The sequence below is a fragment of the Scleropages formosus genome, chromosome 19, assembly GCF_900964775.1.
Source record: "Scleropages formosus chromosome 19, fSclFor1.1, whole genome shotgun sequence".
Lineage (NCBI taxonomy): Eukaryota > Metazoa > Chordata > Actinopteri > Osteoglossiformes > Osteoglossidae > Scleropages > Scleropages formosus.
In genome coordinates this window covers 5,648,028-5,671,834 of record NC_041824.1, presented here as the reverse complement: position 1 = coordinate 5,671,834, position 23,807 = coordinate 5,648,028, and positions in this window count along the sequence as shown.

Genomic DNA, 23,807 nt, shown 5'->3' with positions numbered 1-23,807 from the left:
AGGTTAAATTCACGTATTATATTATATTATATTATATTATATTGGTTCTGCACTTAGGGGGTACGGTGGCGCAGCAGGTTCGGCAGAGTCCTGCTCTCTGGTGGGTCTGGGGGTCGAGTCCCGCTTGGGGTGCCTTGTGATGTACTGGCGTCCCGTCCTGGGTGTGTCCCCTCCCCCTACAGCCTCGTGCCCTGTGCTGCCGGTTTACGCTCCGGTTCACCGCTACCCCACTTGGGACAAGTGGTTTCAGACAGTGTGTGTGTGTGTGTGGGTGTGTGTGGGTGTGTGGGTCCTGCACATCTAAGCAAAACCTACTGAGCATCTCATAAAGAACTGAGTCACACACGCAAGATTCTTGATAACCTGTGTTATGGTTCAGTTCAGGTAAAATACAGTAATTGTAAATTAATGTGGACGGTTAACACGTCTGCATTTTATATGTCCGATGCGGCCGTTCAGCTCCTCGGACCGTTGACAGGATCCTGCAGGTGGCCCTGAAACGTCCCCAAGATTCACCGCTGTGCTGATCTTTAGCGAACGATTGATTTCAGGGTTACATCATGGGGACGATGAGCACGCAAGCATAAATTCCCTTTGTGTGGTAAAGCTTTGAGAATAAATGCTGGAGTTGTGGCAGATGTGCTCTGCGAATGACCTTGCTGTAAATTCTGGCGATGGAAGAAGCGGCGCTCTGAGGCTCTCCAACGCCTCCGCATCACTTAAATCACTTATCTGTCATCAATGCAGTGGGAGGAGCCTGTTCACCGGACGAAGGTGGTCAAGGCTGAAGTCTTGTTTAGCTAACGTTGGAGAAGAGTCCCCTCCTTGTCTCAGCTGGGTGGGTGGGGGTTGGGGGGGGGGGTAGAATTTTGTCTCTGCTGACATCTGCTGGTATTTTTTTTTTTGCAGGACGAAGGCCAGGAGAAGGTGATGAAGCCATCGAGATGCACGAGGGAAGCACCGCCGACCTGTGACTGGCACCTTGCTCTAAGGCTTAGAACCGTATTTGGTGACAGGGCAACACTCACAGCTCGTTGAACCAATGGTGAACCCATCCAAAAGTGCTTCAGACGATTCAAGTTTTATTCTCGCATGTTTTCAGCGAACATAATGAAATAGTCCTCTCTTCCCACAATAAGACACATTTGGGGTGGGGAGTACAGAAGAGGGTATTAGAAAAATATAAAAACACCTCTACTTTACAAAATAGTACTATACAGTAAGGCAAACAATTCAATACAATAGTAAAATTTCTAATATAATATCACACACACAGTCTGAAACCGCTTGTCCAAAGTGGGGTCAAGGCGAACCGGAGCCTAACCTGGCAACACACGGTGTAGGGCTGGAGGGGGAGGGGACACACCCAGGACGGGATGCCAGTCCATAGCAAGGTACCACCAGCAGGACTCAAACCCCAGACCCGCCAGGGAGCAGGCCCCAGCCAAGCCCACTGCGCCACCGCACCCCCCTATAATATAATATAATATAATATAATATAATATAATATAATTGTTAGTGTTAAAACTCATTGCTGGCATTTATTTATTCACACAGTTGTACAAATTGAGTAACAATGGTTTTCCTATTTAAAAAGCTGGGTAATTTTTACTTTTTCTGAAAAAATAGCAAAAAACAAAACAAAATATTTTTATTAAACCGTTGGGGGGGGGGGGGGGTCTGAACACCAAAGCCCTTTTCTTGATTATACTGATTTCGCTTCACTTTCTGTTTTTCGCCACATATTTACTCTGTCAGCTGAAGTGTTCAAGAGTTCTACAGCAGGAGGTAGGATTCAAATCTAATCCATGTAGGTGCAAGGCAGCGGTTTTAACCATTGCGCCACCTGCTGGCCCCTGCAATTGCTGCAGAATGGCAATGTCACACTTCTGGAGGAAACCCATGATGGGAACTGCCTTGTCAGTCGTTCGCTATGTCACACCCTGCCCTGTTATAACCAATCACATTTTGCAAGTAAAAAAGGGTAAAATATCTAAAGAAAGCACAGGGTCAAGACTGAATAGAAAGCCAGCAAATAACAGTGCGGATGTCCTTGCACCATATCGGGGAAAAAACGGCAGTTCCCAAAGGTAAGGTAATCATATCTTGTTTTATCAATAGCGCGGAACGGCTAACCTCAAAGGTCACCGGCTGGCTCCGCCGTGTAAAGCCCCAAAGACCTCCGGCACAGCTCTCCATGCCCACTGCTCTATATTGTTTAGCTCTCAAGATCAATGGGCTTTTATTGCACTCTTTTCTTCCTCGAACCACTTCCCCAACCTCCGCCCGCTCCGCTCAGCAGCCCGACCGTGTCATCTCGGCCGTATTTACTGTAATGAATCTCTTAAGCGGGAAAGACAGGCATCGATTTTGTTGTGGGTACACTCGCTGAGTGACATTTTGCAAATGGCACTGTATAACAGAATAAGAATCAAACATTGCTCATTAACATTAAAATTTAATACTGCAAACCAAACATTTCAGATTTTCACTTATCCGCTGTAAAATATGCATGAATTACGAAAGAAAAGCTGGGAAAATGAATGAAAAGGGAACGCGTGTTGAAATTACACCGGAATCCATCCGTTTTGGTCACCGGCTTTATTTTAAACATGTCTAATTTATTGATTTGCGATCGGTTGACTGATTTGCTCGGCTTGATCAACCGGCACTGGCAACCTCTTGTTGAAGCCTCATGGTATAGCGGCCTGTTGGGCAATAATTGATCCATGACTCATGAGAGGCTATTTAAAATTTCCTCTCCAAAGACTAACTACGCCACGGACGGTCCCGAGCCCGGCTGACGAAGGAGGAGGGCTGGGTGTGGGTCTAGCTACCCCACACCGTAAAAGCCTTGCCAGCTCAGAAACGCCAACAGGGAAACTTCAAAACATCTCGGCTCCAGAGACGCCCGGAGAGCCCTTGTTGGCGGCCTGTGCCCCAGGACGGGTGGGAGGCATTGATGATTGATGATCTACAAAGACTGGTTGAAATCCAGTGTAATATCCAGGGCAAAAATCATGGTTAACTCTGTTAGCGGGTAAAATCGTTGCCGTTGGTTACCAATATTCTACTAAACACAGAAAATAAATGGTTTGACACTTTTTGCCGTGGGATGTTGACGACGGTGCTCAAACGGTGGAAACGGATCCTTTCTGAGCGGATCTCGGTGATGTCATTATTCTTGGGCCTGAAATGAAATTGTCTGTTAAAATATGCATTGAGCTACAACACGAAAAAGCGAACAGCTCTGACCTCCGTGTGTTAACATGTTTCCAGGCAGTCTGATCTGTAAATAGAATGCAACATTAATTTTCGGGGGAAAGGGGGATGGAGATGGGCATTTGGGAAACGCGGGCGGGATTTAGGATTCGGAAAACAAACATATCAGAGCGGACATGTGACTCACAGCGTGCCAGTTTACCCTGGCAAATCTTGATCTGAAGCATAAAAACCCAACTTATTAAAATATTTTCACAATGACACTGTTTCCCTGAGTTGTTTTGCACGAGGCTGCATGATGTGAGATGCTGTCAGTAACAGTAATCGCAAACTCGTTTGATTAAATCGGACAAAAAACAGCATGAAAGACGTTATGCGGTGCGTTACTGCTTAAAATGTAATGTGTTTAATATTATCACTGGTTCAACTGCTATTAAAAATAGCAGGGCTGCATTTCTGAGACACGTGTAGCGCACACCGTGGAAAGAAACAAAACACAAGACATTAAGAAGAAAAGAGAAAATATTCTTGTTTTCTTGCACGGCAAAAGGAGCATTCAAAGTGTTCACTTTGTAGGACATTTGGACACGCAAAGTGTTTCACTTAGTTGTGGAATTAGTCACGTTGCACAACCTGATTAGTCACCCTGGCAACGTGAAGACATGGAAATTGCTTTCTTGTGCATATCATTTAAAAAAAAAATCAATATAATGAAAGAATGAATGCAAAGCCTATTTATCGTGGAACAAGGTTGCACAGGGCCAGGTGTGCTTTGCATCATTACTCATTATGGGTATTTAAAAGAAAAAAAAATCTCATCTGTAGTGTGATGGCATGCTTTTCTATGCTTCCTGCAAACGTTTTCGTTATAAATGTTCGTAGAGAAGCATATATAAAGAATTAAAACTTGTAGCTTTACTAAAGAATGGGAACGAGTCTTCATTTGCACCTTAGCCCATGGATAATCTAGTTACGGTCCCCGATGAGCTCAATTTCATGTTCCGATTTTAGCTGTGCATTTGCCGCAGTAGCTTATGAGATATTAGTTATTAGTTATGAGTTATTTTAGATCAGTTTCTATTTGACGAAAAACTGCAATTAAAAAAACACTTTTTTTTTTTATTACTGTCATGAAAAAACAAGAACGTAAATTGTTAGTTATATGATTTTTTTTCTTCCTCTTAAGTTTCACACAAGTGTATTGTGTGGGAACCATTTGTATTTAAGCATCACTTCAAAGTGACCCATGACTTAATTATTAATGAGTCTAGGTTTACATTAATTCATTCAGCTGATACTTTTCTCCAAAGCGACTTATAATGTTAATGTCCTATAGCTGCCCGGATCAAATTCAAGATCCTGATTATTGTCTACAAATGCATCAGTAGAACTGCTCTCAGCTATTTGCAAGGCTTAACCGGTACACCCCAGCCAGGCCCCTTCGCTCATCTACTTCTGCTCGCTTGGTGGTCCCGCGCACGAAAGGCAAAGCTCGGAGGTTCTCGGTTCTGGGTCCGTTGTGGTGGAATGACCTTCCTCTGTCACTCAGAACTGCTGAATCTCTGTCCACATTTAAAAAGGGTCTGAAAATTCACCTTTTCCAGATCCACTTCGCCTAAGATCTCTCCAGCTCATTTATGGTGTAACTGTTCACTCATCGTAACGCCATAAGCATCCCCAGGTACAACCTTTATTCAGCTTCTACTCTGGCATTGTGCTGTGTATCTTATAATCTTAAAAAAAAAAAAAAGATTGGCGGGAGGGTATCGGGATTTGTCTATCCTGTATTTTATGCACCTAATCGAACGATGAACCTCGGTGCAGCAAGTGGTAGGAACAAACTAGGTTTGCTTGAGATTTTCATGTCTGAAGCTATGTCTCCATCTCTAAATGTAATGCATAAATTGTACTTTTGCTGAGATGTACATCACTTTGGACAAAGGCGTCTGCTGAACGCAAATGTTATTGACCCATTTATACAGCTGGGTTACTATACTGGAGCAATTTAGGGTAAGTACCTTGCTTAAGGCACTACAGATGAAAATCAATCCTTTAACCTTTTGGGCCAAAGGGAGAAGTTTTAACCACAACGCTACCAGCTGTCTGAGAGCAAAATGGACAGATTGATCTAGAATTCAACGAAGGTGCAGGTTGAAACTGTACAGTTAACAGCCACATAAAGATCTGCTAGAAGTCAACAGGCTTCCCTGGCATTACAAGCGTAATTAGTTCCTGAAGATCTGCTCGTAAACTGGACTCGTAAAAAGAAATCCTCAACACCATTAACATGAATGGGAACATAAACGATGCTTTCCTGAGCCGCAAAATTCACCTGAGCGGAAATTAACGTTCTCGCGCCGTTTCCGCCACGCGTGGGAGCGTGGGCCACGTACGTTTATAACACTGAAACGACAACCTTAAATGTTCCGGGTATTCATGTTTCTTCAAACAGTTTGGTGGGAAGATAAATACTAGTTTATAAGAAGTGTCTGAGAATAAATGTAATAAATAGATCAAATTGCACAAAATCATTTGGAAAGATATTGCTTCAAGACATTTCAATACGTTTTAATAGCTAATACCTTTCATTTTAGAAAGGAAACCTGTACTCTATAAATAACATAATTCTTATGCAGGATAGGGACAGTGCTTTATTTAAAGGTATGAAATACTATAAAAAATAAGTAATGAATAAATAAAGAAAATTTCTTAAAACAAATTCGACATGTTGTTTTACTATAGTTTCAAGAAATTTAAATTTAAATATTTCAGTGTTATGTATATCAATTCATTATATTTAATATTTTCCCTTTACTCAAATTATAGAAAAATATAGGGTCGAGCCTTATTCTTTATCTTCAGCTTCTGCCTAAATTTAGTATCTGTTTAACAGAATATCAACTTGAGATAAGTCCAATAAATGAACTGTAAAGGAAACCAAACAAAAAAAAGATGATTTAAACAAATTAATTAATCAGTGACTATGAAACTATTTTATATGATGCTACACCTTGGTGATAATGTTATAAAAAAGTCAAGAGCATAAAATTCACGTGATGAATTCAGGTTATGACAAGTGCTGCAACTCTGTACAGAGAATGACAATAAAACTTGGAGAAGCTAATATAAAAATCTGTGGCACATGGGGAAAAATGTGTTCTGTGATGAAGACACATGATGACACATCAGGAAAAGTGCTGACCCTTGTTTTTGGACTTAAGTTACCAGGACAGGTGTACAGCAGGGGACATTAATAAAAGAAAGAAATTCATGCACAGAAGCTAGAATGAAACAAACTTGAAAGACATCATCATTTCAAATATTTCAAATGTAAATATTTCTGCAAAGTTCCCACATTTAAAGTAAAGTCTCAAGAACTGCTAAATGTGTAATTGCAGCACCGCAGGAACTGTTTTTATAACGTGACATGGAGTTCTGACAGCAGTGTCACAAGTGTTGTCACGGGTGAGCATGGTGGCACAGCAAGTAGCGATGCTCTCCCACAGCACCTAGATGGTGTAAGAGGACATGGGTTTGATCCTCATTTAGTCTCTATGGAGTTTTCATGTTCTCCCCATGTCTGTGTGGGTTTCCTCGGGTGCTCTGGTTTCCTCCCACATTCCAAAGACATGCTGTTCAGGTTCCCCCATAGTGTGTGTGTTCCACTGATGTATGGATGAGTGACCCAGTGTAAGCAGTCTATCTAGCGGTGTAAGTCACCGTGGTGAATAAGGTGTGTGGGCTGATAACACTACAGAGAGTTCATTGGAAGTCGCTTTGGAGAAAAAGTGTCTGCTAAACAATTAAAAGTATATAGCGTGACAAGAGGTGTTTTCCTACAAAACATCATTTTGCATGTGACAAAAATTCATGTGTCAGCTTCTTTTAAAGCTTAGCTGATGCATCATGTTAAATACCAGGGTTATAACCACTGTTATGGAAACTGCTGTGACCCCTGATGCTTTCGATATAAAGACATAATAAAGGTGCTATTTAGTAAAGCACAATCCAATTTTTCTTTTTTTTTTTTTTTCTCAAATTGCCTTGTTTATTCCATGTTTAGAAGTGAGTGTCCTTGCCAGCTAGGGAACCCGTTTAGAAGCACAGAGCAGCAACATGGTGTATGATATGATTTGAGTTCCTACACGCTACAGATGGCTCCCTGATTTGAGTCCCACTTAATGAGGGAGCAGAAGTAATAATTTAAATCTGCGCCGTGGAACGATGCTGAGAATCGGGAAATCTTCATTTGTAGCTTCAGGACACAGCAACTTCCGAGCAATCGGCGCGGTCATTAGCACACAGGACAGCGGAGGAAGTATTGAACTGAAATTGATTTCTACACAAGTCCTTTGAGGGACAATGATTTATGAATTGTCCTTCCCTGAGGCAGGGAACTTGACATGAGCACCGGAGAGGAATCATATACATTTCAAACACAATCATAAAAGATGGGGGCATTTTACTGGGCTTTCAGATTCAGTGTCTGTCCATTTGTTTGTGAAGTTAAGGCTCGGAACGTTGATGGAATAAATAAAACAATATGAATTCACACAGGGAGAGGTGCGGGGGTGCGGTGGCGCAGTGGGTTTGGCTGGGTCCTGCTCTCTGGCGGGTCTGGGGTCTGAGTCCTGCTGGAGGTGCCTTGCGATGGACTGGCGTCCCGTCCTGGGTGTGTCCCCTCCCCCTCCGGCCTTGCGCCCTGTGTTGCTGGGTTAGGCTCCGGCTCGCCGCGACTCTGCTTGGGACAAGCGGTTTCAGCCGGTGTGTGTGATTGTCGTGCCCACAAGGGCAACACCTGGTACCAATCAGCCCTGCCAGGTATAAAGGCGGTGCCGCCCAGGTACCAGGTGCGGAATCTTGCAAACGCCTCCCTATGTGGCTTTGTGACATTCAGCATTCTTCTCCTGTACCCACTTTCTTTGTTTCGTCTCTCCTGGCTTCTGACCCTTGCTTGGGCTCCTGGGTACTGAGTTTTGCTTCGCCGCTGGAAACAACATCTGCGCCTCGAAGACCACGCCTGTCCACGACTTCCGTGTTTGCCTGTCTCTATGAACACGCCCGCACTTGGGTCCAGTCCTCTCCTGGCCTCGGCCGCGATAGAGATTTCGAACACAGCCACCTCACATCCTACATCAAGCTGTTGGATTCTTTTGGCTCCATTATTTTGCATATTTGTAAGGAGGCAGAAAAAGGTGTCCTATACGCTGCCTTCCATTTCTTTACTCCTTCTTTCTATGCATTAACAACATACAATAATAACAATATAATTTTATCATTATAATAATTCTTCTTTTCTTCTTTTTCTTCTTCTTATTATTATTGTGTTCATTTTTAAACAATGCAATAGTGTCAATAAAATTAAAAATGATGTGTAAAATGTGCAAGGGGGTGTGGTGGTGCAATGGCGCAGTGGGTTGGACTGGGTCCTGCTCTCCAGTGGGTCTGGGGTTCGAGTCCCGCTTGGGGTGCCTTGCGACGGACTGGCGTCCCGTCCTGGGTGTGTCCCCTCCCCCTCCGGCCTTACGCCCTGTGTTACCGGGTAGGCTCCGGTTCCCCGTGACCCCGTATGGGACAAGCGGTTCTGAAAATGTGTGTGTGTGTGTGTGTGTGTAAAATGTGCAAGGGGGTGTGGTGGTGCAATGGCGCAGTGGGTTGGACTGGGTCCTGCTCTCCAGTGGGTCTGGGGTTTGAGTCCCACTTGGGGTGCCTTGCGACAGACTGGCGTTTCGCCCTGGGTGTGACCCCTCCAGCCTTACGCCCTGCATTGCCGAGTAGGCTCTGGTTCCCTGCGACCCTGTATGGGACAAGCGGTTCAGAAAATGTGTGTGTGTGTAAAATATGCTTCATTTCTTAAATATATTTGATTCAGTTTTTTTTCCCTCCAAACTGATCATGAGAGCAGCACGGTGGCACAGTGAGTAGTGCTGCTGTCTCACAGTGCCTGGCTGGTGTGCAAGGACATGGGTTCAATACCCGCTTAGTCTGTGTTTGCATGCTCTCCCCATGTCTGTGTGGGTTTCCTCGGGGTGCTCTGGTTTCCTCCCACAGTCCAAAGACATGTGGCTCAGGTTCACCCCTAGTGTGTGTGTTCCACTGATGTATGGAAGAGCAGCATGTTGTAAGTAGTGTATCTAGCAGTGTAAGTCACCTTGGGTGTGTGGGCTGATAACACTACATAGAGTTTGTTGGAAGTTGCTTTGGAGAAAAGTGTCTGCTAAATAAATAAATGTAATAGAGGCACATCTATGAGTGTGTGTCTAAAACCACAACCAAAAGGAGCATGCCCTGAATTTTAAATAGCATAATTCTACACCAGTTTTGCTTGTTTTTGAGGAACGCTCGAAGATTCGGCTGCCAGGCAAGTAATTGCAACCGTAACGCTTTGTAAGACATTTATAGTTCCATCCAGCCTCTCACTTCTCGGGTGTCAAAACCGCTATTGGAAGTTGTGCTGATACTAGTGTAAGTTGTCAGCCGGCAGAGCCGCCTCAAGTACGCAGCCGTGAGGGATCGTGGGAGCTGAGAACGGGATTTTAAATGGAGATTTTAATGGAGTGTAAATGGAGATTAACTGTTCTAATCCACCATCTGCTCTCTTTCATGATGCACTGAAGGCAACATCGGGATTATCTCGGAAATTCGCAATAATAATCTGGGCCTTTCTGACGGTCAACACAAAGTACAGTTTTTAAAATCTGATAGAGCTGAAAAGAAAAAGTGCAATATTAATTCAATAAAATTAACTAAGCAAAGGAATTCAATAGAAAATAAATATACCGATAATTACGAATATCCAAGTGCATGGCGATAACAATGCTTGGTTAACATGTCGGCTCACGCAAACGTGAAAAGCGACTCGAGATTACCTGGAATCAGAACATGTCAATAAATGTCTTATCTTTTTAATGCAGTTTAAGTGAGGATGTGCATAAATTCCATCTTCAGTGAAAACTATTGTTTGCACGGCAATTTGCTGAAAATCCCTTCAAATGAATATTCCCGCGTTTGATTCCTGTTTACAAGGAATGACTTGTCTGTTATTCCTGACAAGTCTTCGGTGCGTTTTTTCCCCGCAGCGGTGAAAAAAGAAGGGCCATCATGCTAAAGGTAGTCGGAAACGTCCGCCGCCACGGGAGAAGCCATATCAATCCAAAATGGCATTCTCCTTTAGCTAATTATGCTCATTTGTGTATGAATTTTTATGGATTCCGGGAGAACTTGAAAGGTCATCGTCGAGAAATTGACTCATTTCTATTTTGAAGTTTCAAAGTTTCAAGGTGAGATCGTTGTCAAGGCATCAGATTCCTTATTACTTTCCGCCGGGCTGCCTTATTAAGCATTCTGGAGGCAGCGGACCTCTCGGAGAATCTTAATTAGTGTGACTTTAGCAAAAGACAGAAGATTCTGCCATCTGCCTCCCATAACAAGGATTTCTCACTAATTAAAACACCTAGGCAGGTCATTAAAAAGTAATACCTATTCAGGTGTGTGGCATGGGGGCTTCATACATTTCACGTGTGTATGAGTCGGTTGGCACCGAGTCAAATCATTTTTCCTGTATTCTATGGTAAATAACAAGGCAAATCATATGGATCAACAGTGTAGCGTGATATTAGGTGCAAAATTAAAAAGCATTTAACATGTCACCACAATAAAGGTCTAAATGTGAAGTAATGGTAATTATATGTGGAGAACAATATTTTTTCACTGCGAGAGGAAAAGACGGTTGCTGTGTTCATGGTAATTGATTTGTCTGTAAAATAATGGAAATGGCAGGTAATTAGGGTTGTTCTGTTGTACCTTTAAGGGTTACAGTTCGAGGCTGCTTACAGTGCCGTGTTTAACAGAGAAGCTCATTTATGGGGAACCTCTGCATGGTGTTAAATTTAATTGATTGTTAGGAAGAATGGAGCACTATTCCAGCTGAACGGGTCTTCGGCGGGTTTAGAACCAAGCGACCAATGGTTATGGAGTTCTTTAAGGGAATGGCTTTCTGATGAAGGAGGTATGAGAAACGATAAGGAAGCCGGTTCCATGGCTATGTGAGATAACGTTCTCCAGCTGACAAACAGGGGCACTTTGACACACCGATGCCCCAGAGGGACTTGACACTTGTGCTGGAAAATCAGTAACTACGCAGTATTTTTTAATCGTTTGCTTGGTTTCCACAGCGATGGCTGTGTGTATATATGTATGAAATTAAATACATAAAGAATTATACATTACTGTGTCAGCAAAGTGGCTCTGCACCCGAGTGGTGTGAGAGAACATGGATTCAATCCCTGCTCCGTCTGTGTGGAGTTTTCATGTTCTCCCCGTGTCTGCATGGGTTTCCTCAAGGTGCTCTGGTTTCCTCCCACGCTCCAAAGACATGCTGTTCAGGTTCCCCCATAGTGTGTGAGTGACAGAGAGAGTGTGTGTGTTCCACTGATGTATGGATGAGTGATCCAGTGTAAGTAGTGTATCTAGCAGTGTAAATCACCTTGGTGAATAAGGTGTGTGGGCTGATAACACTACATAGAGTTCATTGGAAGTCGCTTTGGAGAAAAGTGTCTGCTAAATAAACAAATGTAATGTGTCCATCCACGGTAGGTACATTGACAAAAAGACCTTCACAGACCGTGTATTTCAAGTTGTAGGCCATGGGCTGTGGATGATCATCATATATACAATTACATTTCTTCTGCCACATATGTGTGTGTGTGTGTGAAGGTTCAAGTCCCACAGTCTACCATTGCCCTGGTTGTATCTTTGAACACTTTGTTAATTTCCCTGAACTGCTACAATGAAAATTCTAATTTGTAAGAATGGGTCAAATACTGTAAGGCGCTTTGGAAATGACAGTTAAATTTGTATCAAATGAATAACAGCCCTAAAGCTATTTAATTTCTCATGTCTATAGTTCACTAAAATTGCACTTTGCAGATTATGCAAACTGGGAAAAACAAAATTTCCCTCTCCAGTTCCCTTCCCAGTTTTCCATACTGGTACTATGCATAACTGCTATTAATATATTAATATATTAATATACAATGTATCTTCATCAGAGTGCATCTATTTCATAACATGATTGTTTTTCCATATTTTTTCCTCCACAATAGTATACGAATTCTGGATCTACAGCAAGCATAACCACTCTGTATCTTTTATGATTCTCATACATTTTTTTGCACCATAAATAGTGGTGTCTATATATGTAAAACACAGCCAAAACATGGCATTACTTGCAGTTATATAAAGGACTCTGAACTTTCACCCTGGTGACATCAGTTATGGTCAACAGGCCAATTGGCACAGATTATTAATCTGGTTCTTCTTGCTCAGATGTGTTCGGTCTTTGCTGACACTGAACCCCTGACACACACAATATTTTGGGAGTGTGTGCATGTCTAAAGAAAACTGTCTTTTACAGCAAACTGAAATTCACTAGGATGCAAAGATCTCATTTCCAGTCATGACAAGTTAAGGCTGTTTTTGTGTCTATAGTAACTATGACCCCCTTGATGGGTACAGCAATTGGAAAAGAGTGATTTAAATGTTGGAAGAAAGAATGTAAACATTTATGACGGTAGGAAATTTCTTTTTATTTTTTATAAATTTGTTTATTTATTGTCCTGGGTATCTACTGTTCTGTATATTTATTGTCCTGCACTCGTCTCACACTGTTGTGTATTTGCACTTTATGTAGTCTTGAGTACTGTTCTGTGTTGCACCACGGTCCCGGAGAAACGACAGTTCGTTCCACTGCATACAAGTGAAACAGAGGAATGACAATGAAAACCCACTTGACTTGGCTTGAAATGACTAGTGATGCATGTTCTTAGATGAACTTAGTTAAAATCCATGAACTCCATCCAACTTTTGATGACCGCTACTCTTGATTTAATTAATCAAATCCTTGTTTTCAGTTGTCGTGGAATCAAAATTCAAACAACCGAATTTCTAATAAATTTGATTTTTACATTTATGTTGAGCTGGCATTTGTAAATGTTAGGCTTTCTCTTCAACATTGGGAAAATATGAGAAATGCAAAGCAACAATTGAGCATTTAATGTGTTTTCTCTGCCTGATATCAAACATTGCTTCAGCATCTTGCTAACGGGGACCACTTTTAAGGCTTTTTAAAAAGGCCCATATACATATATAAACGTGTAAAATTATTACCTTAAGATGGAAGAGACAATGCAACTGACAGAAAATACACAGTTGTGAGGAAAAAGTTTGTGAACCCTTTGGAAAGTCCTGAATTTCTGCATCAACGGCCTAACCCAAAAATGTGATCTGCTCTTCATCCAAGTCGTAAAAACAAATAAGAAGAGTCATTGTTCAAAACAAACACAGAGCATCCTAGAAACATTGTTATAGCAGTACTGAACATAGAATTTGGAATCACAAAAATATGCAAACCCCTATATTTAGAATCTAATGGAATCTCCTTTAATTAGAAATAACCTCAAACAAACGTGCTTTAATCAAACCTGTGCAGCCATTAGAAGGTATTTCTATATATCTTCATATCATCCATTGCTGGGTAATGTATATGCATTGTTTTATATTTTAGAAATCGTTTTGGTGTAGTTTTAAATATTTTTTGTTAATGATGGTTTCGTTGCTAGGGTGGGATATTATGTTTGTGTGTCTAGGGAACAATTCAAGGTTTATTCCTGTGTTATGGGTTTCATGAATTGAAAAAGCCAGAGGTGCGAACCTTGGCTTCCTCAGTTGTCTGTCATTGCACTGGTGTCAGAAGTGGGATTTGAACTCACACCATCAAGAAAGAACTAATAATTCATACCTGTGCCATGCTTTGTGGTGCACAAATAAAAGTGTAAAAAGTTCAAGCTTTGGTTTCCTGAGTTGTCTGTTGTCACGATATACTTATTTATTTATAGATAGCTGTAGTCTGTGCTGGATGTTTTAGGGGCAGTACAGAATAAAGTTATTTTAAGCATACAGAAATAGGTAGAGTGATAACAAGGAAACACACACACACACACACACACACACACACACACACACACACACACACACGTAATAAATTTAGGCTGGAATGTAACTTGTCTCTGACTCAGTCTCAAAGACACTAAAAGCTGCCATGGATCTCATTAAAAATGGACGCTCTGATTGCCGCCATGGCCTAACGTGACCCCAGAGCTTGCGTCTGCAGAGCGCATGGGGGTCTGTGGGCCGAAGCGCAAGCGGCGTCAGACAGACGGTATCGTTCGCAGCAGGGCTTCGTTTCCTCGGGGCAAAGGGAACCTTTAATTTGTGGCTGCTGCTCCTCTGCTATTATTATCTTCACAATATTCAACCGGGGTAGTGTTACGGAGATGAATGTCACCACAAAGGCAGAAGCCGTAAGGTGGATGGACCGTGGAGGGCTGAATTAGATTCGCTGAGATTACAGCTAGATTAGAATTTTAACATAGGAAGTAATTGTTCACCGCTGTTTTGCAACGAAAGATGGTTGCAAACAAATTCAGGAACAGCAGTATGAATGTGCCGTCAAGCATCCTAAAAAACAGCTGCATGGACAAAATTCATAGACACCTATGCCTTTACTTGTACAGTAATTGGTCAAGAAGGGCTTTAAAACTCACCTCTTTCGGACTTACTTCTCCCATGATCTCTTAAGTGCATGATAAATGTGCAAATGTCCACGTTCAATGCCTTTCTTACTATAACTGCTGAATCATGGACAAACCTTTATGCAGTTTCTCATATGGTGCAATATAAGAAACTAGAAAAGTGTCTGCTAAATGAATACATGTATATGTACTGTAAAAGTAATTGAATTATAGAAACATCCTGTACAGTGAATTTACTGAAACAACAGCTAAACTTTTTTTTTGTTTAAAGAAAAGGTCAAAAACATTACAGCTGTGTTACTCTGGGAATGTCTGAGCGAAATTGACATCTTAATGCTATTTTAACAACTTACGGTAATTAATTGTATGTTTAAAATCTCAGATAAGATGGATGGCGTTTGTTTTGCAAAATACTTTTTGTACATTTTGCGAACAAGGATTTTTTTTTCAGTTCAGAAACCCGTAGTTTGGTTGCGTTCAAATTGCTCCGCTTTTCTAATGTTGCTTCAGAAACTCTCCCATATGGACCTAATATGAAGCTTCAAAAGTTTGCAGAAAACTGTCGATGATGAAATGTAACTCATCCTTACTGATAATAATTAAGTCGTTCCTGTCAACATTGAAAGACGGAGGTATATCGGCAGATATCATTTATAAGTTGCCTGTACAAGGAAACTTAATTTCCTTAATTTTTCATCCGCTCATATTTTCAAGAGCTGTTAAGTTTCTAAGCATATTCTTATTTGAGATTTTAAACATACAATTAATTACCATAAGCTTTTTGTGAATAGCCACGATTCATGATCACCTTCCTAGTAATAACCTTTTTTTGAAATATGTATAAACATTTATGGTACATATAGTTACATATTAGTTGGAAACATTTCCAACTGGCCTTGGAAAAAACACACAGCTGAATCAAATCCTTAGTGGGACATTTATGAAAAGGGCTCCATTTATAAACTGCTTGTATCCAAGCATCCAAGGCCAATTTGTGAAGTGCCTTAACCGGGATAAATGACCAGCAGGGAAAAAAAATCTATTGGTCCGGATAGGGGTCCTTAAATATTTTTTCTAAGGCCTAATAACAAGGCTGGGGGCAGAAACACAGGTGGTGTTCACCCCCCCCAGCAAACAAAATTTTGAAAAAGTGAAGAAAATACAATTAAAATTAAATACACAAAAATATTTCCGCATCTCCAAAATTTTCAAACTTGAATGTCCCTGACACAGTCACCCAGCCAACTTCATATTCATATATTATTTGCAACCATTATTGCATCTCCATCTTCACTTTAAGTGATATTATCATTTAACATTTTACTTACACAACTTTTTCTTCTTTCATGTCAGCAACAGTCATGGACACACATGTTATCTTAACTGTCTCTTTGTCTTCATTAAGACAATAAGGAAAGATATGAATATGAACCAAGCTCTGCTTTGAACTTATGTACTTTCAGGTGGTATTGATCAGGTGTGTGTTCTGAACCTGCCACATGAAAGCAATGAAAGCCTTTGAAGGTATGTTTCATAGTTCATCCAGCCTCTTCATAAGAAATAGACATGACAGCTCCGAATGCATAAATTCAATAAAGTTTTAAGCGAATAACTCCAATCTTCATCCAGTTAAAAGTAAATAATGAAAGAGGTGTGCGCTATGGAAATGTGGTGTTCAGAGTATCTTATTTGGTGTTTCTACGAGTTCCTTCTCACAGTGCTTTACAACTTACAGCTAAACCAGGAATAATGGAAATATATGGTATGTTTAGTTATTTTTCTTATTTCAAATGGCATACAGACTTGTACTCCAATACACAATGCTGATTTGTACCTCATTAAAAGAAATAAAGTTTAACCCCTTCTTGCTATTTTCAATATTTCGGTTTCAAATAACCAATAATTTGGGCTGGCTCAGAGATGAATAGATCATTTTTTAAATTTCATTAAAAAGAAAGAAAAGGCTTAAATTATGATTAGGGAGAAAAAAAATAAGAAAGTGTTTGCATTTATTTATAAGAAAATTGAGCTGATCCAGAAAAAAAATAGGGAATCAGCATCCAATGAGACAGGTGTAAATGAGCAGAAATGAAATTAATGGAAATAGTTTATTTTCATGTTCAATCATTTCAGATTTGTCTTAATTTTAATGTAGCTCCAAGTTAATAAAAGTGTTAGGTCTAAATGTGTATTTTTAATTAATTATAGTTAGATTATAGACTTTTATAGAACATGTGTAGCTGCTAAACTGAGATTTGCATCTATTATCATTCTTTTGGTATAGATAATAAATTAACCTGAAAATGGCAAGAAGCTGACAAACAATGTGCTCATGTGATCAGTTGCTCTGCACTGAACAGAATGTTGTGGAAAATCAAGTTTTTTCCGCTAATTTTAAAATAGCTTGTTTGAATTTTAATTTATATTATTAAGCTTTTACTGATTTCTGATGTTGTAGTTGCATGTACAACAATAAATCACATTACAAAGAGACTTCCATATATACATACAGTATAGCATAGTATACTCTACTGTGGTATTACAGTATAGGTAAATAAATATACCTGCACAAAAGTAATTTAAAGATCTGTTCATTTTTATAATGAGTGATCTTGAACCCTCTTCTACCCAAAGAAAATTGAAATATCTCTAATGTAGTTATTGCGTGTATTTGTGAGTGTGTGTCTTATAGATGCGAACTGAATTAATTACATTTTTTCACCGCAGGTTATTTAATACAATATGTCACAAACAACAGTTTTATACTTCAGAAGTCAAAGGCGGGATCACAAAATATAGTTTGTATTGCTGGGCTTTGATGTGATCCAATACACATTCCATAATGACATACAGCTCCAGTGTTTAAAGTGAAAATCACTTAAAATGCCATTAAGTTGAAATTTAAAAGTGGGACAATGAGTTGCTAATCTTGTGTGAATGATCAAAACTCCCCTACTGGATGAGTTTGAATACCTGAATATTAATGTTGTAGACTTTAATAGTACATGTGGGATCCAGACCTGACATTCTAGTGAAAAGAAGTATTTCTTTTTTTACCATGTTTCATACATTCATTAAGAATTCAGTATCTGGTAGTCTGTGTCAGAATTGTTAAAGCAAGCAGCTGTTTTAGCATTTGGTTCTGCTTCATTTTCCATAAATTTTCGAATTGCCATTTTCACTGAATACATCGTGACCCGTTCCTCCATTTGGTCACCCTTATTATTCCTCCGGCATAAGCGCAAAGCATGCAGGTTGATGATATTATGTCCCCCAAACAATACACAAATCACTGCAATGTGCTTCTCCAAAAACAGCATATGGCAAATCTGTTTTATATTCATGGGAATCTAAATAACACACACACACTCGGCTTAAAAGAGTTCTAAAGGACTACTAAGTAGCATATGTAGATACATTTGTATACAATACGTATAGCTCTATATCTATATATTCGTATATGTACTTTACAGTGGGCATAATTTAACATAAACAACTGGTTTTATAGATGTGCAGAAGCGTGTAATTTTGTTGTACAACATTGCATGCCAAGCAATCAATTTTTAACATTTTATTTATTTATTTTTATCTCTACTGCTCAAGCATACATGAAAGGGTGGCTCATTCTCACCTCTCGCTCCAAAGTTGTGGAAAAAGCCCCGGCTCACCACCCTTCTGACTTTCTAGCACCTTCTGGAACTTATCTTTTCCCTCGTCATCTGTCTAAGCATCTTCTCTTGTCCTCATCATCGATGAAAGTATCAGCCAGCAATAGAAACTAATTCACTGATGAAGAGCCTGTGCATTATATTGCTTGGGTTATTGGTTTGCTTTAGGTTCGAACCTGGTTCAGTTTTTGTGCAGTTTGCATGTTCTCCCCGTGTTCAGGTGGGTTTCCCCAGGTGCTCTCGTTTCCTCCCAGAGCGCAGACTTATGTGTTTCAGGTGCATTAGTTGACTGTGCGTCTGTGTAATTGCCCAGGTGTGTCCTACCTTGCATCCCATGCCTCCTAGTTTTGGCTCCGGGCCCCCAAAAACGGATACAGGATTTATGAAAATGAACATAATAAAATGATTGCTCCATTTCTGCAAAGTACTTTACAATGTATCTTTCAAGGATGACCACTTTCTAAGAAAGTTGATCCAGCAAAAACTCAGAGTCTGAAGACAGTCCTGATCACGGATAATGGCGACACCCTTCCCCACTTCCCAGTGACACAGCCGTGATGCTCAACAAACTGTTCACGCAGACATAAACAACCAGACAGGCAGGCGTCTCCTGGGCTATGATGGGGACTGATGATGGGAACTGATGGATGCTTCCGTACACTCGTCCGCAGGACCTTAGCGCTCTGCTATGAGACCCACATGCCAACAGTCTCGTTCTTGTGCATCATAGTTTACCGCCGGTGTTTCTCTGTCCGCTTCCAGCATGAGTCGTGGCCATGACGGGTCCCTGCGAGACGTCGACAGTTCGGCCAGCAGTGATGCCCCGGGTGGCCTTTCTGCATGTTGCGCTCTCTAATGGATAGCATTTGAGGGACCCCTAGCACTCTTCTTGGGAAAGATTGCTGTCTTATTGTGACATGATTCAGTCACCTGAAGAATGGAAAAGGGTTGCCCTTCTGCCTCTCAACACTGATTTATTTTCCCATGATTCTTTGCTGGGGCTCGTCATCTGAGACTCTCCGCTCCTGCCAGCGAAGGCAGAGTAGCCCAGACCTGCCAAAACCCTTCACTGCACACATCCTCCGCTCAGTTAGCAAAGGATCTTCAGCCAGATGAATGACAGAGCGCCGTGTCAGCCTGGGAGTCCGAATAATTCTCGTTTTCACCTGAACGGTAACAGCAAATGTCACCAGGGGGGCGCTCGGGTTTCTGACGCCCCTGAGCAAGTTCCAACCCGGCACCCCTTAGGCTTCTCTCTCTAATATAATAAAGGTACACATACATTTATCCATTTTTCAGTTTTAGAAATAGATGCATGCAGATCTTGAAAAAGGGACCGTAAAATAAAAATACAATTTATAAATCTTATTTTAATGTAGCTATCTACGATAAGGGGGTGCGGTGGGTTGGACCGCGTTCTGCTCTCCAGTGGGTCTGGGGTTCGAGCCCCGCTTGGGATGCCTTGCGACGGACTGGTGTCCCCTCCTGGGTGTGTCCCCTCCCCCTCTGGCCTTATTCCCTGAGTTGCCGGGTTAGGCTCTGGTTCCCCGTGTGGGACAAGCGGTTCAGAAAGTGTGTGTGTGTGTGTATATCTACGATGACAAGATAATCTGAGCATTATAAATCCAAAGAGCACAAATTCACACTTTAACAGCTTAAAACAAACTGAAAGCTTAACTTATTTTCAAGGTTGAAGTTTGTTAATTGAATAAATAGATATAAACTACGTACTGCGCAGAACGACAGCCCGTCTCATAGAAAAAGCCACCTACGTTGAAATGCCGCCAACATTTCAAAAACTTGGGACAGCGATGTGCCATATGATGTATGTGTGAGGTGGAAAATCTTCAGTTTTCTATTGAAACTGTTACTATGCACTTTTTCCCCCAAGATTACATTTTTTTTTTTTTATTTTAGTAGTAAAATTTGGCACCCACAAATGTTAGAAGCAATTACCAAGATTTCCCTAATTGTAAAGTGTTACGCATAATAGCACAGGCATTCAGTTGCTTCACAGCATGAAATATATTCCCTGTGGATAATAAAGCTTCTCAAGCTTACTTACATTTATATATAGTATACACTGTAAATATAGTATTACTGTTACATTACATTTGAAATGGACTGTGTTGTAAGTGAGGGGGTGTGGTGGCGCAGTGGGTTGGACCACAGTCCTGCTGTCCGGTGGGTCTGGGGTTCAAGTCCCGCTTGGGGTGCCTTGCGACGGACTGGCGTCCCGTCCTGGGTGTGTTCCCTCCCCCTCTGGCCTTACGCCCCTGTGTTCCCGGGTAGGCTCCGGTTCCCCGTGACCCCGTATGGGACAAGCGGTTCTGAAAATGTGTGTGTGTGTGTGTGTGTGTGTGTGTGTGTGTGTGTGTGTGTGTGTGTGTGTGTGTGTGTGTGTGTGTGTGTGTGTGTGTTGTAAGTATGATTACCGACGTTGGCCTTAAATTCCAGCTCAGAGAGATCATGAAAAAAGCTGATGGAGATGCTCTCTCTCACACACACACACTGTCTGAAACCTCTTGTCCCAAGCGATGTTGTGGTGAGCCAGAGCCTAAGCTGGCAACACAGGGTGTGAGGCTGGAGGGGGAGGGGACACACCCAGGACAGGACACCAGTCCATCGCAAGGCACCCCAAGCAGGACTCGAACCCCAGACCCACCAGAGAGCAGGCCCTAGCCAAACCCGCTGCCCCATCCCCCACCGCGCCCCCCGATGGAGATGCTCACGCACATAAATGCTGAAGATGCTACTACGAATCGGTCATTACGCCGAGCGAAGACAATGGAGCTCCGTTTCTGCATCTCTCGTCACAAAAAAAAAGTTTAGAGAAGTTCAGAGTATCTCCTGCTCAACTTCTATAATGAAGCACCCTTCCCCCATGGCTGTCTGAACAAGTCTTAATAGGCGACCAAGAGCTGCAAATGGAAGCCGCTCAGACAGAGTTTGGAATTACACGGCATCACACTCTCCCGTGACAGGCCTTGAATTCTGCATGGGGTCTCCTGGCCTCAATTACCGACACCTGCACATCAGGAAACCTAACCTGGGTGAGAGGAAGCCCTCACACCCCGCCGTGCACGATTTTATACCGGGAATGCGCAAGAGATTTGTCACATTCTTCACCGTGGACCTCTTGCTGGGATTAATTAAGATAAATATTCATTTTGCTATATCCTGACTTAGCACATTTAGCTTTTATGTTTTTTTTTTTGGTTACAAAATGTATTGTCTACTTTAATTAATGAATGAGCAATCAAACGAAATGCACGAATAAAAAAACAAATGATCCATTAATTTGCAAATACAGGATATGAATCTCCTGTTGTATTCGTAGGTGTTGAGTATGGAAAGTCACTTTTCAATTGTAGGTAACATGAGCAAAGCCTTTCAAATGCGCTTACAGAGGAGTAACACAGTAACACAAAGGTACAGCATGGTTAAGCGGAAGCCAGCATGTTTCAGGATGAAAATGCTGCCAGAAAGGAATACGTCTAAACACCATCCGCAAGTATTTCCCCTCCTGCGTGCAGGTGCATGGGTCACAGCTGCTGCTGAAAAATGCACTTATTGGGAAAATATCAGCTTGGGGTTTGGGGATCTCATTCAGAGACAAGGGTTGGCGGTGAATCCAAGTGTGGAGTTTATTTACAAGAACTTCCAGTGCGAAACCTTCAACTTACCGATGTTCTGACAAACACACGCGGGACAGCCTGGATCAGTCGGGGCAGAACACTCAGGAGTTGCTCTAACTGGTCAGGACTGCAGTGAACTCGGACTCCACGCGGCTGGTTTCTTCTGCCTTCTATTCGTAGACAGGTCTGATGGGGGGCGGGGGGGGGGACAGCTCAGGTGTGCGGAGAAGTTTCTAGAATTCTGGGAAGGGCGCCCTCCGTTGGTCCTGCAACGCGACGTCAGCGGGGGTCGTGACAGCTGGAGCGATCATGGATCTCGTTTTCATTTCCACCACTTAGATTGGCACGAAGTACAGAATTTGGCACCGTAAACAGGAGCCGTAATCATATTAAGGCTTCAAGCTCCATAATTGCCCATCTGGCAGCGGACGTGGACTTGGACGTGGACTTTCAGCCTGAACGTTGCCAGTTTGGGTCACGATGAGGGTCTTGCTGTTGTACTACAGAGATTCTTAACCTCAATTAATGCAGTAAATATCTCCGGCTATAGAAACTCACAAAACTGCGAGGATCAAATTCCCAGCAAATAAGTGTTTATTTTTCAAAATATCTGAGATAAAAACTATGAAAATTAATTTTACAGATTAAGGCAACATGACCTTGCTATGCTGTTTGCCGTCCACCTGCTTTATCTTCTTTCTTAAGTTATTAACTGATGATTTCAAACGCACTACGGCTTCATTTTTGTTATTATTTTCCGCAGAACTGTATAAACACAGAGCAGCTGCCTGAAGTCGCCATTGAACAGCTGGACAATGAACCAGAAGGTGGTACAGAAACATGGATTTTAAGACTGATTCTCCGCAATGATTTTAGGTGATGTGAACAGGGATTATGGTCTCTAACCCTTTACACAGCAAAACTGAACATATTTTGCATAATTCTCTTTTATAAAGTAATTTCCAAACCAAAGAAACTGGAAACAGCTGTGATGCTCAGCTGCTTAAAGTCCAATTTTGATCTTCCCTTCATGGTCCAAAGATGCTCTTAGCTGACAAATGTGGTTTCCTTTGATAAATAATTTGCAGAAGACAGAACTCTCATTGCTTAGAGCTAAGTTATTCACTCGTGGGCCTAACGCAGATACCCTGGCGTAAGGATATGATTTTAATTGGAAAATAAGGTCCGATCATCTGCAAATTTATATCATCCTCTTACCTGAGCAAATCAGCTTATGAATTACATTTCTGGAGCATAAAATAAATGTCAGCACTGTGGAGTAAGAAGTTTAATTCTCCGGCGCAGTGAGAAGACACCTCCGGGATGCTGGCTTTAGACGCAGAGTTTCAAAGAAAAAGCCATATCTGAAGGTTAAAAATTAAATCATTATTCACATTACCATCATCGTCGTCTGAAATCGCTTGTCCCATACAGGGGTCGCGGGGAGCCAGAGCCTATCCCAGCATCACAGGGGGAAGGGCTGGAGGGGGAGGGGACATATCCAGGGCGGGACGCTAGTCTGTTGCAAGGCACCCCGAGCAGGACTTGAACCCCAGACCCACTAGAGAGCAGGAGCTGGTCCAACCCACTGCACCACCACACCCCCCTATTATTATTATTATTATTATTATTATTATTATTATTATTATTATTAAATTAAAATGGGGACATCCAGGCTCCTCCTCTCC